Here is an 18,368-nt window from a genome sequence, read left to right on the forward strand (position 1 = left end):
TGGTTTGAAGACAGGATTTGAATATTAACATGTCACAAGGGTCAGAGGCCATCCATCATGGCCAGCAGGTCATCTTCTTTGTGACTGTTCACATCATCTGGCATCTCCTCTTGTTCTGGAAAAAGGGTGGCGATTTGAGCCAACTGAGTTGCTGAATGTTCATCCTGAAATAGAAAACATTTCAGTCACGCCGCAGTTCCAGAAACACGCAATGGACGTGCAGGGCTTGTATATTTATCACTCCAAATGACTCATCAGCTCCACCTGAAGCTCCTCCATTGAACAAAATAAGTTACAAATTAAACACCCACATCATGGTAAAAAGGACAGATAAGAAATAAAACACGTACCACTCATCCTCCTCTTGGGCTGAATTAAACAGGTTGATCTGAAAGCCAATTTGAGAACCGGACACGTTCTCAATCTCAACAGTGCCCATCAGACGGGCCCAGTAGATTGAGCTCTTCGTTAGCCAAAGGGTTGGGAGCGGTTTCTGTCTGTGGCATGGAGATAAAAACTTATAGCAGAAAGATGTGTCAAAAGAGCGCATGTTGCACACAGGTGTCAAATTTAAGGCCCACGGGGCAGATCTGGCCCTCCCTGTATGAAAGCTTGCCACAATTTTTCAAAAACTCGCCATCCAAATAATATTTATCAAAGGCAGGAGCAATTATGTTCAACAGTATGATGGGATGATTATTAGGGTTTCCACACAAAATGTTCATGTAACTACAACCACAATTCCAATGAAGTTAGGACGTTGTGTTAAACATAAGTAAAAACAGAATACAATGATTTGCAAATCATATTCAACCTATATTTGTCTTTATGTCTTTATGGCTCCAAAGTGTTCTGTAAATTGACTGTCTGTTGTACTAGAGCGGCTCCAACTGCCGGAGACAAATTCCTTGTGTGTTTTGGACATACTTGGCAAATAAAGATGATTCTGATTCTGATATTATGGACCGTAGGTGATGAAATCCCTAAATTCCTTGCAATTGTACGTTGAGGAACATTGTCCTTAAACTGTTAGACTATTTTCTCACACACTTGTTCACAAAGAGGTGAACCTCGCCCCATCTTTGTTTGTGAATGACTGAGAAATTCAGGGAAGCTCCTTTTCTACCCAATCATGGGACCCACCTGTTCCCAATTCGCCTGTTCACCTGTGGGATGTTCCAAACAGGTGTTTGATGAGCATTCCTCAACTTTCTCAGTCTTTTTTGCCACCTGTCCCAACTTTTTTGGAACGTGTTGGAGCCATAAAATTCTAAGTTAATGATTATTTGCTAAAAACAATAAAGTTTATCAGTTTGAACATTAAATATCTTGTCTTTGTAGTGTGTCCAATTAAATATAGGTTGAACATTATTTGCAAATAATTGTATTCTGTTTTTATTTATGTTTAACGCAACATACCAACTGAATTGGAATTGGGGTTGTACTTTGGACTCGAGCCACGCGTATGTTCTGTGAACAAGCACAGTGCAGGTCAGCTTCTGTCACGGGCATCATGACTTGCGATATGGTTTGGCTCTAAGATAAACTTGTGAACTAATTTGAATCAGAACCAGGCAATCATGAATATCACTGCAGCATGAAATAAAAAAAAACTGGAGCGACACAAACATCCAGCGGTATTTTAACAGGCTCTCCCAAGCTCTTCTGTCACAACAAATGCCATTGGTATCATAGCATAATAATTGACACTATTGATGTTGCATATTCCGAAACAGAAAAGATTTAAGATATTTCATCTTCAGTGTCAGCAGTTTATTTAGCATTTTGTTCCCTTGCTATACCCAATGTAAACTGAACTGTGAACTTAACACCAAGGTACGAACTGAATTGTGATTTTTGCCGTCCCGTTACCGTGGATTTACATTTATATGGTTTCACGGTTATAACATTTAACACACCTGATGCACTGAAGATGACATAACGTGTAGAGTTTTACTGTGACATTACCTTCAGTGGGTGAATTTATTATTCCCCTCCCAAATTTATACTGTACCTTTATTTGGAAGAAACACAGCAAAACAAGAGTCTTATCCACACATGTTGTGTAATGTAAAAATTTAAATAAAACATTGTGCATGGTGCATGTTGCAGACATGTTCACGCCCAGTTTGATGACTCTGTCGCCATGTAGGCCAAATGATGCATCTTTTATGGGGAGGGTGTAACTCCCACCCGAGGAGAACCGGCTCTGCTGCATTTGTCGTCCCTTATTGTCAAATATCCTGAAAGACACGACAGAAATGACGGTCATTTCGGATAAACAGTCCAAATTCTTCCGTAATACAATCCGTTCTCACCGAATGATCCCAGGAACATCCATTCCATGAGGCACTGAGGTTGACAGGGCGAAACGCCCGTTGGGATTCTGGATTTTGTTTTTGAGGAAAATGGAGACCTGAATGAGAAAGCACAGTGGAGAAAGGACGCAGTGTTTTTATTTCAGCTGATATCAGTGTTCACTTAGACAGCAAGGAACTCACGCGGATGTGCGTGTCCTGCGAGAATGTGAGCAGAGTTTGTCGGAGAAGCTGGAATTCACCCGAAGTCATAGACGAGTACGCCTACAATGAAAAGAAATAAGTCATGGATGTTACATACTGTAAAATGGCAGTTTATAATTGCCTATATGTCACTCAAGATGGCAGCAAAGTACGACATTTGTCTCAATGAAACTCCTCAGCTCACTTCCACGTTGCTCCTTGGCACCAAGAGGCCACAAGATGGTGGCAAAGTAATACTTTCATTGCTTTGGCTTGAGCACAAAAAACAAATTGTTCATTGAGTAACAAAGGATAGGTTTCAAATAAAGTCCGTAAATAGGTGAATTAGGCGAATGCCAAATATGCACCCCCCACCCGAATGCGGAGGGAGACTACCCTCTCCTTCACCGGGGTGAACCCCAACGTACAGGCGCCGAGCCGGGGGGAAATAAGTATACCCACACCTGCTCGGCGCCTCTCACCGTGGGAAACTCCAGTGTAAAAGAGTCCAATCCCTCTCAAGAGGACTGGTACCAGAGCCTAAGCTGTGTGTGAAGGCGAGCCCGACCATATCAAGTCGGAACTTCTCGACCTCATACACCAGCTTTGGCTCCTTCCCTGCCTGAGAGGTGACATTCCACGTCCCGAGAGCCAGCTTCTGTCGCCGTTTTATTCTGTACGTTCTAAATAATGGGGATTACTGCATATTTTCTGTGCAACACACACGGAATAGAATTCATAAAATACATTTGGAAAGACATTAATTGAGAGAAAAAAAACAAAAACAAATACATTCATGTATATGTATATAGGTTTATTAAAACATTTGAAATAAATTGCCTCACCGGCCCCACACCCAGGCCCCATTCTGAGACCCCAAACTCAGTGTCCCCCAAGAGAAAATTGGACATGAGGTCCTCGTCGGGCCCCGTTGAGGGCACCGGGGCCGGTACCACAAGCTCTGGATTTATTCAAACATTTGCAATACATTTAAAGTCTATGCTCCGATCCGGCCGCTTCCTCCGCCTCCAGTGCTTCAAGCTGCCTGTACAAGGCCACCGTCAGGTCCACCTCGGGCCCCACATCCAGGCTCAGTGCGGAGCCCCCAAAGTCTGTGTCCCCCAATAAAATACTGGACACGAGGTCCTCGTCGGGCCCTGTTGAGGGCACTGGGGCCGGTACCAAAAGCTCTGGTGCAGGCGCTGCAAACACAAATAAAAACATAGGTCAGTTCTGAGACGTGAGTCATGAAACGACTTTCAAAATAATCTCATGATTGCCAGTGCAATATTCTGCCTTTCCTCTGGTTGTATAATGCTCAGTTTGCTTTGAAACAGCGGTAATAACTGTAAGTCGTCGTCAAGATTTCAATCCACTTTTCAGTTTAAAGGAAAATGATGGACAGAAGTACCAAGGAATATTGGGGCCATAATGAAAATTGAAGCTGCTGTGATCATATAATACTGTGTACAACTGCACTGGATCATACTGACAGATGTTTCTAATATTGTGGCGACCCCAATTACCGGTAAATAGACCAAGGACAGCAGCAAATTATAAGGAACATCTCTACAATCAACATATAAATGCATCTCAATACATGGAAGAAATTACATATTTCATTCTATTTCATTATTATTATTTTTTTTTATGAGGAAATTAAGTAGGTGGCACGGTGGACGACTGGTTAGAGCAATTCATCACAGTTCTGAGGACCGGGGTTCAATCCCCGGCCGGCCCCGTCTGTGTGGAGTTTGCATGTTCTCCCCGTGCCTGCGTGGGTTTTCTCCGGGTACTCCGGTTTCCTCCCACATCCCAAAAACATGCGTGGTAGGTTAATTGACAACTCTAAATTGCTCGTAGGTGTGAATGTGAGTGCGAATGGTTGTTTGTTTGTATGTGCCCTGCGATTGGCTGGCAACCAGTTCAGGTCTGCTCTTAATATGGAATTTCACTCTTTCAACGGAACTACTGAAATGAAATACTAATTCACTGAGATGCACCTCTACATTATTTTTGTAAAGGCAGAATTTCAGAGCAACGTAGTAGGCTTTGGGCAGATTTATAGGAACTAAAAATACTTAGATATACTGTACTTACCAGTCAGATGATTTACGCTGGTGGCTGCACTGCCCCACTTTCTCTTTTGTCCTAAACAAACAAACAAACAAAAAAGCATGGGGTCATCACACACAAAAGCATTTGAGAAATTATTCTTGACTGTATTATAACTAAATGACTCTGGGACTCACGAAGTTGTCTCTGTCGGTCCAGTCCGGGTACCTGGTGGCGCTCAGATTCTTGGAAGTATCTGAGCTGCTCAGCTGGCGTCAGCGACTTCCACTGTGGACATCATCAAAGTGTCATCGCACACATGCAGAACAACACCAGACAAGCGACGAGGACGTGTTTGTCGCAAACACACTCACCAGTTGCCCGAGGACCTTATTGACAGCAGCGCTGTCTTGCCATGGCGGCCTTCACAAAAGCTCCATGAAGATCATGAAGGCATTAGGGGGCTTCTTGATTTAAGGCGCGGTGGACTTCTCCGTGCATTTATTCCTCTTTGTTCTCATGGGAAAACAAAGCATCAGCATGTCGCCTCTGTGTGCATGTGCCGGGAAAGACATTTTACAGAGAATACTTACTTTGAATTCGCTGGCGAAGGTCGAGGAGGATGGCCAGGCACCAGCTTGGAAAAGTTCTGTCCTGTTCTACAAACACCTCAACACGCACGTGTTGAATAACAGAAAGTGTGCGAAGATGCAAACATTCAGTTCGCTGCTTCACCGGCCCCACATCCAGGCTCCATGCGGAGCCCCCAATGTCTGTGTCCCCCAATAAAAAACTGGACGTGAGGTCCTCGTCAGGCCCCATTAAGGGCACCGGGGCCCAACGAGTTTTAATAAATCCACAAGCACTGGATTTATAAAAACATTTGCAATACATTTAAAGTCTATGCTCCAATCCGGCCGCCTCCAGTGCCTCAAGCTGTCTGTACATGGCCGACGCCAGGTCCCCCTCGGGCCCCACATCCAGGCTCCATGCGGAGCCCCCAAAGTCTGTGTCCCCCAATAAAAAGCTGGACACGAGGTCCCCGTTGAGAGCACTGTGAGCTGTTTCGCGGGCACTGCAAACACAAATCAAAACATAGGTCTGTTCTGAGACGTGAGTCATGAAACGACTTTCAAAATAATCTCATGATTGCCAGTGCAATATTCTGCCTTTCCTCAGGTTACATAATGCTCAGTTTGCTTTGAAACAGAGGTAGTAACTGTCAGTAGTCGTCAAGATTTCAGTCCACCTTTCACTTGAAGGCGAAATTATGGACAGAAGTACCAAAGCATATTAGGGCCATAACCAAAATTGAAGCTGCTGTGATCCCATTTACCCATTTACCAGTAGATAGACGAAAGACAGTGGCAAAATATTAGGAACATCTCGATAATCAACATATAAGTGCATCTCAATGCATGGAAGATATTTTCTATTTAATTAAAATTAAACATTAATAATAATGTATATTATATTATAATATTATATATTATATTATTATTATTTTTGGAAAGGCAGAATTTCAGAGCGACGTAGTAGGCTTTGGGCAGATTTATAGGAACTAAAAAATACTGAGATATACTGTACTTACCGGTCAGAGGATTTACACTGGTGGCTGCACTGCCCCACTCTCTCTTTTGCTTTTTGCACTAAACAAAAACAAAACAAAAAAGCATGGAGTCATCGCACACAAAAGCATTTGAGAAATTATTCTTGACTGTATAATAACTAAATGACTCTGGGACTCACGTAGTTGTCTCTGTAGGTCCAGTCCGGGTACCTGGTGGCGCTCAGATTCTTGGAAGTAACTGAGCTGCGGAGTCAGCGACTTCCACTGTGGACATCATCAAAGTGTCATCGCACACATGCAGAACAACACCAGACAAGCGACGAGGACGTTTGTCGCAAACACAACTCACCATTTACCCCAGGACCTTGTTGACCGCGGCGCTGTCTTGCCGTGGCGCAGCGGCCTTCACGAAAGCGTTCGGAGGTTTTTTGACGTAGGGTGCGGCAGTGGCATTTAATTTAATTTCATGACATTTAAATTCTTAAATGTCATGAATGATGTCGCTGCTATTAAAACTGTGACAATCTTGAGGCGACCGAGAACACCGTGGAGGAGCACAATGATGTTACAAGACCTCTAAATCAAAGTGTAGGAGAGCAGAACGTAAGTGGAGAAAAACTAAACTCCAAATTGACGATGACCTCGACAAACAAAGACTTTGTAATTTTAACCAAGAGTTAGTCAGGGCTAGACAGCAACCCTTTTCTGAAATCATCATGCAATGAATTTGTTTGTTATTTTGGTGAAAAAATACAATCCATCAGGTTAAATATAAGCACAAATCAGCAAAATGATGAAATGATATATCTATTTCGATTTTATTTGACGTTCATGTTCTGATTAAAAAAAACATTTTGAAGTTACTCACTACTTACTCACTAGGTGTTTTTTCACAGAGTACTTTCTTACTCTTACTCAAGTAATTATTTGGAGGACTACTTTTTACTTAGACGAGTCACATTATTCTGACTTGAGTACAGTATTTGGCTTCTCTCGCCACCTCTGCGTACACTTAATCAGTCACTCTGATGAATTTTTGCTGTGGTTTGTACCGTTAACAGCAACATATTGTGAAATGGCGGCCAGCTAAATACTTGAGAAAACTTGGAAACCTGAGGTAAATACAAGAAATGTACCGCCATTTGGCATTTGTTTCAATATCACAATATGTCTGAATGTATTACGGCTGTTAGATGAATTGAACCAATTTGTGTTGTGTCTGGCAAAAACGACCACCCATAACAGGACATTAACGGAGTTTCATGGATATATTTGTCTTTTTTTCCAAGCTAAAATCGCTTCGACTGTTGTTTTGAACATTGTGGCTCTTAAAATGGCGGCCAAATCGCAAGCCCCTTCGAGAAGACTCACCATATTGTGATGGTCTCTGAAGGTCAAAAGAGGCGTTTTTATTATTTTCCTTGGGGTGTAATGTACAAAATGTCGGTCAAATTGGCCGTCCGTTAGCTAGCTCGCTCGTTAGCTTAGCCATCGCCGCTCTTTGAACTTGACGCGTGATGTCACAGAGAGCACCCCAGTCTTCGCCGTGTGATTGGCGGATTGACTTATTTTAGGGTTTAGGGTTGTGGGTCGCAAGCCACTTTGGTTTAAGAAAGTCATTGAATAAAGCTTCGTTTCTGAATATGTATTTTTATTATTTGCTAAATAATGTACTGTGTGCTCCTGTTACATTTGCTCATTGGGGATACAATATTATCCTATCTTAAATCATGTTTAATGGTGGTTCTTATTCTGCTGTTGAGGAATTTTCGTTACTTGTTACAACTGAGTCGTAATAAAAAGTACGTTATTTTTTTTTTGCAGGTCAGCGGTGCACCGTCGGTGGTGAGCATCAGCCTCCTACCTGTTGGACTGATGTAAGTAACACACACAACTGTATCCAACTTGTTGGTGCCATATAATGTGTCAAATGTGTATGAATCATTGAATGTTTGCATCTTCGCACACTTCCTGTTGTTCAACACGCGTTTTTGTCACGTACGTGGTTAAGGCGAGGGCGAGTAACGCAAGGCGAGAACATGGTGGACCCAATTTCAGGGAAGCAGGGAGGCAAGGCAGGAGTGCGGGAGTCTCAAAATAATATTTAATCTTCAAAAAGGGAAAACTAAACAAAGTCCCACAACAGATACCAATCAAATCAAAGTAACAAAGAAACACTCGAATATCTAAAACTGGAAACAAACTATGACCTGTGAGTAAGACGTGGAATAGAAAGGGAGAATGACACCTGACAATAACATACCACAATGATAAAGACAACTGACGACTATGACATGGCAGAGACGTGACAACGACAATGAACCGACAAGAACTGAAAGAAACCAGGGAACTAAATACAAACAGATAGACGAGACAACGAGGAACACCTGGACAAGACATGAGTGGCTGGAGAGAGCTGATTGGTTGACACAACGCAGACGAGAACAGGTGGACACAACAACTTAATGAGCACACGACAAACATGGAACACAGGAAAACATGGAACAAAACTAAACACAACCCAAACCAAAACACAGACCATGACAGTACCCCCCCTCTCAAGGAACGGATCCCAGACGTTCCCCAAACAACAACCAAAAAGTCACCAACCCAGGGTGGGCGGAAGGGGGCCTGGAGGAGGGTACAGAGTCCACCCCTCAGGTCAGTCTGGTGGCCATCCAGGCCACCCAGGGTGAGGTGCTTGGCTGAGCGGTTCAGGAGGTCGTCCAGGACGCCAAGCACCAGGGTCTTTACAGGGCCATTCAGGCGGACGGCCACGGTGCCGAAGCCAATGGTAATGCAGGGGCCAGGCAATAGGGTTGGGTGGCGGCCGCTGGGCGAGCGCCGCCGGAGCGAGGACGGGTGACGGCCGCTGGACGAGCGCCGCCGGAGCGGGAACCTGGCGCAGCTGCCGTGGAGCAGGAGCGGGAGCCTGGCGCAGCTGCCGAGGAGCAGGAGCGGGAGCCTGGCGCAGCTGCCGAGGAGCAGGAGCGGGAGCCTGGCGCAGCTGCCGAGGAGCAGGAGCGGGAGCCTGGCGCAGCTGCCGAGGAGCAGGAACGGGAGCCTGGCGCAGCTGCCGAGGAGCAGGAACGGGAGCCTGGCGCAGCTGCCGAGGAGCAGGAACGGGAGCCTGCCGCAGCTGCCGAGGAGCAGGAACGGGAGCCTGCCGCAGCTGCCGAGGAGCAGGAACGGGAGCCTGCCGCAGCTGCCGAGGAGCAGGAACGGGAGCCTGCCGCAGCTGCCGAGGAGCAGGAACGGGAGCCTGCCGCAGCTGCCGAGGAGCAGGAACGGGAGCCTGCCGCAGCTGCCGAGGAGCAGGAACGGGAGCCTGCCGCAGCTGCCGAGGAGCAGGAACGGGAGCCTGCCGCAGCAGCCGAGGAGCAGGAACGAGAGCCTGCCGCAGCAGCCGAGGAGCAGGAACGGGGCCTGCAGTCGCTTCCTCAGCCTGCCGCCATTGAGGTTTGGGAGTAGAGGGTACGGGAGTGGAAGAGTGCACAAGGTCTCGGGAAGGTGAACTAGGAAAAATGGCTGGTACAGAACATGGTGGCTTGGGGGCAGGTTTGACTGGACGTGACTTAATTGGAGCCGTGGAACAACGTGTGGGAACAGGTGAAAAATTAAGTGACTTGTGAACAGGGAAAAAACGAGGGGGCAAAATTTGACCTTTACTTGGGCGCCTCCGTTGGCCACCACGCGGCGGTCCCGGGTAGATGGCCAAACGGGTGCCCAAGAAAAGGTCCGAGGGAAAGGTTTTGGACTCACTGGGGTTGGAAATGGGGAGACGTGATAAAAACTGACGAGGACGGGATAAACTAGGGAAGGAACCAGAAAAATCTAAGTCTGTGTCAGAGTCAGAATCAGACAGAAGGTTAACTAAATCGGGGCCATCTTCACAATCAGAAAAATCAGAATCTAAAGAAACATGTGGATGTAAAATAGTAGGGCATGGTGAATAACTAGGACAAGTGGGGGGACCCGATGAAAAGGACAGAAAAGACTGAACGATTGGGCTTACTGGAGGAGGGTAGGTATGGATGGCAGGCTGAGGACGGTGGGAGGCAGTTTGGTGGTGTCCAGGGTGACGCCATCTTCTTCCCGCTGGGTCCTGTTCTGGTCGGTTCATTCTGTCACGTACGTGGTTAAGGCGAGGGCGAGTAACGCAAGGCAAGAACATGGTGGACCCAATTCCAGGGAAGCAGGGAGGCAAGGCAGGAGTGCGGGAGTCTCAAAATAATATTTAATCTTCAAAAAGGGAAAACTAAACAAAGTCCCACAACAGATACCAATCAAATCAAAGTAACAAAGAAACACTCGAATATCTAAAACTGGAAACAAACTATGACCTGTGAGTAAGACGTGGAATAGAAAGGTAGAATGACACCTGACAATAACATACCACAATGATAAAGACAACTGACGACTATGACATGGCAGAGACGTGACAACGACAATGAACCGACAAGAACTGAAAGAAACCAGGGAACTAAATACAAACAGATAGACGAGACAACGAGGAACACCTGGACAAGACACGAGTGGCTGGAGAGAGCTGATTGGTTGACACAAAGCAGACGAGAACAGGTGGACACAACAACTTAAGGAGCACACGACAAACATGGAACACAGGAAAACATGGAACAAAACTGAACACAACCCAAACCAAAACACAGACCATGACAGTTTTGACGTGTTTGTAGATTAAGACAGAACTTTTCCGAGCTGGTGCCGGGCCCAGTTCGCCATCCTCCGCGACCTTCGCCAGCGAATTCAAAGTAAGTATTCTCTGTAAAATGTCTTTCCTGGCACATGCACACAGAGGCGACATGCTGATGCTTTGTTTTCCCATTAGCACAAAGAGGAGGAAACGCGGGAACATGTCCACCGCCGCGCCTTACGTCAAAAAACCCCCGAACGCATTCATGATTTTCATGAAGGAGCCGTGGCGCAGCGGCCTTCACGAAAGGCCGCTGCGCCACGGCAAGACAGCGCAGCTGTCAACAAGGTCCTGGGGCAAATGGTGAGTTGTGTTTGCGACAAACGTCCTCGTCGCTTGTCTGGTGTTGTTCTGCATGTGTGCGCTGACACTTTGGTGATGTCCACAGTGGAAGTCGCTGATACTTCCAAGAATCTGAGCGGCTCAGTCGGATCCACGCCACCAGGTACCCGGACTGGACTTACAGAGACAACTACGTGAGTCCCAGAGTCATTTAGTTATAATACAGTGGAGCAACAAAAGTTGTTGAATAATTTCTCAAATGTTTTGTGTGCGATGACTCCATGCTTTTTGTTTTGTTTTTGTTTAGTGCAAAAAGCAAAAGAGAAATCGGGGCAGTGCAGCCACCAGCGTAAATCATCTGACCGGTAAGTACAGTATATTAAAGTATTTTTTAGTTTATATAAATCTGCCCAAAGCCAACTACGTCGCTCTGAAATTCTGCCTTTACAAAAATAATGTATCATATAATTATATCATATTAATATTATAATATAATAATATTATAATATAATATACATTATTATTGTTTAACTTTAATTAAAAAGAAAATATCTTCCATGCATTGAGATGCACTTATATGTTGATTACAGAGATGTTCCTAATATTTTGCCACTGTCCTTCGTCTATCTACCGGGAAATGGGATCACAGCAGCTTCAATTTTTGTTATGGCCCTAATATGCTTTGGTACTTCTGTCCATAATTTCGCCTTAAACTGAAAAGTGGACTGAAATCTTTACATTGTGTACCAAATTCTTGACGACAGTTACTACCTCTGTTTCCAAGCAAACTGAGCATTATACAACCTGAGGAAAGGCAGAATATTGCAGTGGCAGTCATGAGATTATTTTGAAAGTCGTTTCATGACTCACGTCTCAGAACTGACCTATGTTTTTATTTGTGTTTGCAGTGCCCGCGCCACAGCTCACGGTGCTCTCAACGGGGGGCCTCGTGTCCAGTATTTTATTGGGGGACACAGACTTTGGGGGCTCCGCACTGAGCCTGGATGTGGGGCCCGAGGTGGACCTGACGGCGGCCTTGTACAGGCAGCTTGAAGCACTGGAGGCGGAGGAAGCGGCCGGATCGGAGCATAGACTTTAAATGTATTGCAAATGTTTTAATAAATCCAGAGCTTGTGGTGCCCTCAACGAGGCCCGACGAGGACCTCGTGTCCATTTTTCTCTTGGGGGACACTGAGTTTGGGGTCTCAGAATGGGGCCTGGATGTTGGGCCGGTGAGGCAGCGAACTGAATGTTTGCATCTTCGCACACTTCCTGTTATACAACACGTGCGTCTTGAGGTGTTTGTACAACAGGACAGACCTTTTCCAAGCTTGTGCCTGGCCCAGTTCTCCATCCTACTCGACCTTCGCAGAGGCGACATGCTGATGCTTGGTTTTCCCATTAGAACAAAGACGAATAAATGCACGGAGAAGTCCACCGCGCCTTACATCAAGAAGCCCCCTAATGCATTCATGATCTTCATGGAGCTTTTGTGAAGGCCGCCCTGGCAAGACAGCGCTGCTGTCAATAAGGTCCTCGGGCAACTGGTGAGTGTGTTTGCGACAAACACGTCCTCGTCGCTTGTCTGGTGTTGTTCTGCATGTGTGCGATGACACTTTGGTGATGTCCACAGTGGAAGTCGCTGACGCCGGCTGAGCAGCTCAGTTACTTCCAAGAATCTGAGCGGCTCAGTCGGATCCATGCAACCAGGTACCCAGACTGGACCTAAAGAGACAACTACGTGAGTCCCAGAGTCATTGAGTTGTTATACAGTGGAGCAACAACAGTCAAGAATAATTTCTCAAATGCTTTTTTGTGTGATGACTCCATGTTTTTTTGTTTTGTTTTTGTTTAGGGCAAAAAGCAAAAGAGAAAGTGGGGGAGTGCAGCCACCAGCGTAAATCATCTGACTGGTAAGTACAGTATATCTAAGTATTTTTAGTTCCTATAAATCTGCCCAAAGCCTACTACGTCGCTTTGAAATTCTGCCTTTACAAAAATGTCGAGGTGCATCTCAGTGCATTGAGTATTTAATTTCAGTAGTTCCATTGAAAGAGTGAAATTCCATATTAAAATTGTCGATTTTTTTTTTTTTTAAATATATTGGATAATATCAAAGTAGGTGGAAAGCAAAATTTTACCACCAAGAAATTAGAACAGAAACACTTGAAATGATTTTTAATAGAGAAATTAGGTCAGAATTGGCCTTCTGACTTTATTTCCTATCCATCCATCCATTTTCCGAGCCGCTTCTCCTCACCAGGGTCGCGGGCGTGCTGGATCCTATCCCAGCTATCATCGGGCAGGAGGCGGGGTGCACCCTGAACTGGTCGCCAGCCAATCGCAGAGCACATGCAAACAAACAACCATTCGCACTCACAGTCACACCTACGGGCAATTGAGAGTCTCCAATTAATGCATGTTTTTTCTACTCTGAGATCCTCCCGGATGACACCCTGCCGAGGAAACTAATTTCGGCCGCTTGTATCCGGATCTTGTTCTTTTTTCAATTTTCAAAATGCATAATGTTGAAAAGGCTTATAATAATTTAAAATTAACTTTTTAATGGGAAAAAAAAACTGTCTCGTGTTTCATGAACACTCAGACCTACGACATGTTTTAACGTCGGTCATTATAGCGGTACTGGGAGAGCTAAGTATTTTTTTTTCAATGTTTTTTTTTAAAGGTAGTACTTTGTGTAAAAAGTTCAGGAACCACTATCACATGTACATATGAGGTTAAATCTGAAATTGAATCTGAAAACGAAAAATCCCTAAATCTTTCTGTGAGTAGCATATGTATAGAGTACATAGGAGGGGGGGAAACAATCTTAGCTGAATTTCTATCGAAGAGGTCTTTCCCTGTGTGGGCATGTTTACTTGAAAGAGATACACAAACACGCAACACCAATTTCAGATTGGAACAAGCGGCACAAATAAAGGCGAACGTTGCTGGTTTTCTGGTGAAATATACTTTTAGTTAAATAACTTTATCTTCGTTACCATTTACTTCAACCATTTTTGTACATGGGCTAGCAGTAACTCATATTTAAACTATACAGCGACAACTAGAAACATTAAAAACTTATTGTCCATGTATGTACAATATCCAACATTTACCTGCATTAGCTTGCGCTTTAATCCATTTGAAAAATACGCACAAAAAAAACGCCTTCGCGGGAGAATGCCAAACACTTCCGGATACAGAAAACGTGACGTGATGACGTCTATACATACGTCACATACTTCCGGTCAAGTAACACAACAGCGCCACCTGCGGGCTAATGGCAGACATTCAGGGGCTCGCGCGACTGAACTGCACTTTGGTTCTGTTGTAAAAGAAATGCTCTTTATGGCTGTTATTTTTCTAAAAGAGGTCATACAAAAGAGCAATAATCGTCAATAAATATTTGATTAAGTGTGTCAAAAACAGCAATAAATGAATTCAAACTTTCTTGAAATCATGTGTTTAAAATTTTATTTAGATGCGCTACGCTCCAGGAGAGTGGAAAGTGGTTTGAAGACAGGATTTGAATATTAACATGTCACAAGGGTCAGAGGTCATCCATCATGGCCAGCAGGTCATCTTCTTTGTGACTGTTCACATCATCTGGCATCTCCTCTTGTTCTGCAAAAAGGGTGGCGATTTGAGCCAGCTGAGTTGCTGAATGTTCATCCTGAAATATGGTCTGGGCCTGCCAACATTTCAGTCACGCCGCAGTTCCAGAAACACGCAATGGACGTGCAGGGCTTGTATATTTATCACTCCAAATGACTCATCAGCTCCACCTGAAGCTCCTCCATTGAACAAAATAAGTTACAAATTAAACACCCACATCATGGTAAAAATGACAGATAAGAAATAAAACACGTACCCCTCATCCTCCTCTTGGTCTGAATTAAACAGGTTGATCTGAAAGCCAATTTGAGAACCGGACACGTTCTCAATCTCAACAGTGCCCATCAGACGGGCCAGTAGATTGAGCTCTTCGTTAGCCAAAGGGTTGGGAGCGGTTTCTGTCTCTGGCATGGAGATAAAAACTTATAGCAGAAAGATGTGTCAAAAGAGCGTATGTTGCACACAGGTGTCAAATTTAAGCCCCATGGGGCGGATCTGGCCCTCCCTGTATGAAAGCTTGCCACAATTTTTCCTTGACTTTTTTTTTTTTTTTCCAAAACTCGCCATCCAAATAATATTTATGAAAGGCAGGAGTTGTTTTTTGTTTTGCATGTTGGTATGGATGTCGTTGATTCTGTCTATGTTTTTGTTGGTTGTACACCACCAACAGATCGAGGAATCCTGCAGCTATTTGATCGACTAATTTGTACTCACTTGAAACACCACGGGGAACACCAACGGCGTCAATGTATGTTGGATCATTTTGGCCCTGCCAGTCTACTGCTCTTTTGTGACGTCGCCAATGTTCTGGCATGACAGTGGATAGACTAGCTGTTAATTCTTGTACAGACACGGGATATGCCGATACCGGTAACAACAAAGTCACTAGGGCACAAAGACCTGTTACATTCTTTGGTAATTTATCAAATAGTCTTGCAACTCCACACCACCACCAGATGTCCCCTCTTGGCTGCAGATTGAAGTCAATTTCTACCACTTTTGATACCGTAGGAACCAGATTTTTTTAATCATCTATTACTCTCGAGGTTCCATGCGTGTTCGTTTTCGTGAAAGAGCTACAATTATAACGACGTGTTAAAAGTCAACCAATTTATACCTGACAGAGGAGTCTATACATTTTACAGAGCTCTGGGTCAGTAGCTAGGCTTATCCTAGCCTCAGCAGAGACAGTGCAGACTCAACAAAGCTATCTGTTCTTACTCCCGACTTCTACAATATTTCAAAAAGGAAGTATGGAATCGCTGTCATCTGATTGGTCCAACATCCACTGACGTCCTCATTGTCCTGCAAAATGATGGCCATTTGCCGCTGGCTTCAGACGCCGTCTCCAGAGTCTGTTTTTTATTGTTCCACTCATCCTTTCCACTTATCCAGCGCTTTGAGGGTGGGAAGCACGATTATTCTTTAGATCAATGTGAAACATCACTCCTATCTTTTTCACAATTTGGTGAACAAAATGGGCACCGTTATCACTGTATATTTTTTCAGGAATGCCATATCGAGGAATGATATCCTTGCAAAGTGCCTTTCACATGTCATGCCCTACAAAAATAAAAAAAAATAAAAAAGAATTAAAGCCATAAGTTGTATAATGTTGATGTATCTGCTCCACCATCCCTCCTGTTGAGACAAGTGTTACACCATGACTCAATATAGCAGCCCATTTGTATCGATTTTTTTGGTAGGATAGGTTTGTTGTTTGGTCATAAATAGATGTCATCTTGTAATGTTGCGCCATTTTTCTTCCAAAGTTCTTGTTCAGCTTTGGGACATCGTTGTTGCATATCTTTGAATGTGTCTTGGTCTAAATTTGTGTTATCTTCTCTTGCTAACATGTGTCTGTATGTTTTCTTTTTATCTTTTATTATTTTTTAAGCATGGAGGGCGGGATTTACATACTCCTCCAAGGTGCCTGTAGGCAGTGTTTGTTAACCCAGCTGGGAATTGCGTCTTTTGAACCTGCATGGAGAGCATTCTTCAACTGCTGTTGAAATGGTCCATTTCCATCTCCATCCTCCTGCAGGCCGCTGTGAGTCTTGAATACAGTTGTCATTCTTACTCTGTATTCCTCAAAAGGCTCATCATCCTTTTGTTTTCCTATTTCAGTGTAATTTGCTCTCTGTCTGAAACGCTGGGTTGCTCTGTTAATTAATCCTTGCACCCGGTGTCCCAATTCGCGACAATCATGGGCCAAAATCCCATTTGCATCTCTTGGATTCCATGGCCCTCTAATATTATGCCAATCTGGACCCATGGCTGCCATCCACACTTATTGAATTTCCGCACCATTTAAGTTATATAAAATTTTCCATTTCCTTAACAAACTGGTTTATGTCTGCTTTATGTGGTGTCAGTCCTTCTACGGTCTTTTTGACGTCGTCCATAGTCCGGGTCCTATAAACTAAAATAGTCGGGTTGGCACCATCTTGGGTGTTTGGGTTGGCTACCTGAATCATTGGATACAGGTCTCCTTGGTCAGGTGACATATTAGTTATTTGTGGAGTAGTAGTAGCAATTCTCCCAGTTGTTTTGACCATTTCAAGTCAGTTCCGTCTGATCGAGTCATTGTGTGTGCTGTTGCCTCATCATGTGGAGGCGGTGGTAATTTAGGATAAAGGGGGACAGTTACACCTTCCGCTTTTTCACTTTCTTCAACAACTCTCTCTCTTCTCCTCGACACTGGTCCTGTGTCATCATCTTCCTTTCTATGGAACATTAATTGTTCCGTTTCCTTCTCTCAACATTCCCTGTCTTTCTTTTCACATTCTTTTTCTTTTCTTATTTTGTCTACATTCTCTTTCCGTTCTCTTTCTCCCTCTTCTCTATTTGAGGCTATTCTCATCCAGTATTCTGTTTCCTCAAAACCCTTTTCCTTCATTTTTTTAGGGGTTTTCTTTGTTTTTTTTATGATTGATTCCTGCAACGCGGCTATTTTTTGTGTATTCAACAGAGCATTAAAGCCGTGTTCAGATATCCATGTGTCTAAATATTGGATTTTATCAGGATCCTGTTTTTTGATGAACTTCCAATCTTTACACTGCAGTGTATCCCTGGGTTTTATTTTACTACTTCCTTTCCCCATTTTAGAGAATTTGGTACAGTTTGTCAACACCTAGGGTGTTCTAAAAACTGGTTTCTTATCAGTAGGACAGCACTTCAAATTTTCTGTTGTGGTAATTCTCACTTCAACATTGTCAGGTGGAGAATTCTTGCCTTTGCATCCGCACCAGTCTGCTGTTTACAATCCCACTGTTTTATGAGATAAATACCTAGTGGTATTTTTATCTGCGTCTGCAGTGATGCAAAGTTTGTATAGGTCCCTTGTGGTAAAGAAGGAGCTGAGCCGAAATGCGAAGCTCTCAATTTACTGGTTCGATCTATGTTCCTACCCTCACCTTTGGTCACGTGCTGTGGGTCATGACCGAAAGAACAAGATCCCGGATACAAGCGACCAAAATGAGTTTCCTCAGCAGGGTGTCCGGGCTCTCCCTTAGAGATAGGGTGAGAAGCTCGGTCATCCGGGAGGATATCAGAGTAGAGCCCCTGCTCCTCCACATCGAGAGGAGCCAGAAGAGGTGGCTGGGGCATCTGATTCGGAGTTCGGCGG

General features: G+C 44.3%; 2 long non-coding RNA genes and 1 pseudogene across 2 annotated transcripts; 2 read left to right on the top strand and 1 right to left on the bottom strand.

Moving 5' to 3' along the window:
- Positions 1-18,368, top strand: part of LOC133395583 (protein OSCP1-like) — a 53,203-nt pseudogene that overhangs the window by 19,472 nt on the left and 15,363 nt on the right.
- Positions 3,485-4,843, bottom strand: LOC133396110 (uncharacterized). The gene is made up of 3 exons (XR_009767322.1): positions 4,754-4,843; positions 4,602-4,652; positions 3,485-3,703 (listed from the first exon to the last, which is right to left on the bottom strand). It is a non-coding gene; the product is annotated as an uncharacterized LOC133396110 (long non-coding RNA).
- Positions 7,713-11,042, top strand: LOC133395584 (uncharacterized). The gene is made up of 3 exons (XR_009767255.1): positions 7,713-8,003; positions 10,824-10,898; positions 10,976-11,042. It is a non-coding gene; the product is annotated as an uncharacterized LOC133395584 (long non-coding RNA).

Source organism: Phycodurus eques, chromosome 20, assembly GCF_024500275.1.
Source record: "Phycodurus eques isolate BA_2022a chromosome 20, UOR_Pequ_1.1, whole genome shotgun sequence".
NCBI classification, from domain to species: Eukaryota; Metazoa; Chordata; class Actinopteri; order Syngnathiformes; family Syngnathidae; genus Phycodurus; species Phycodurus eques.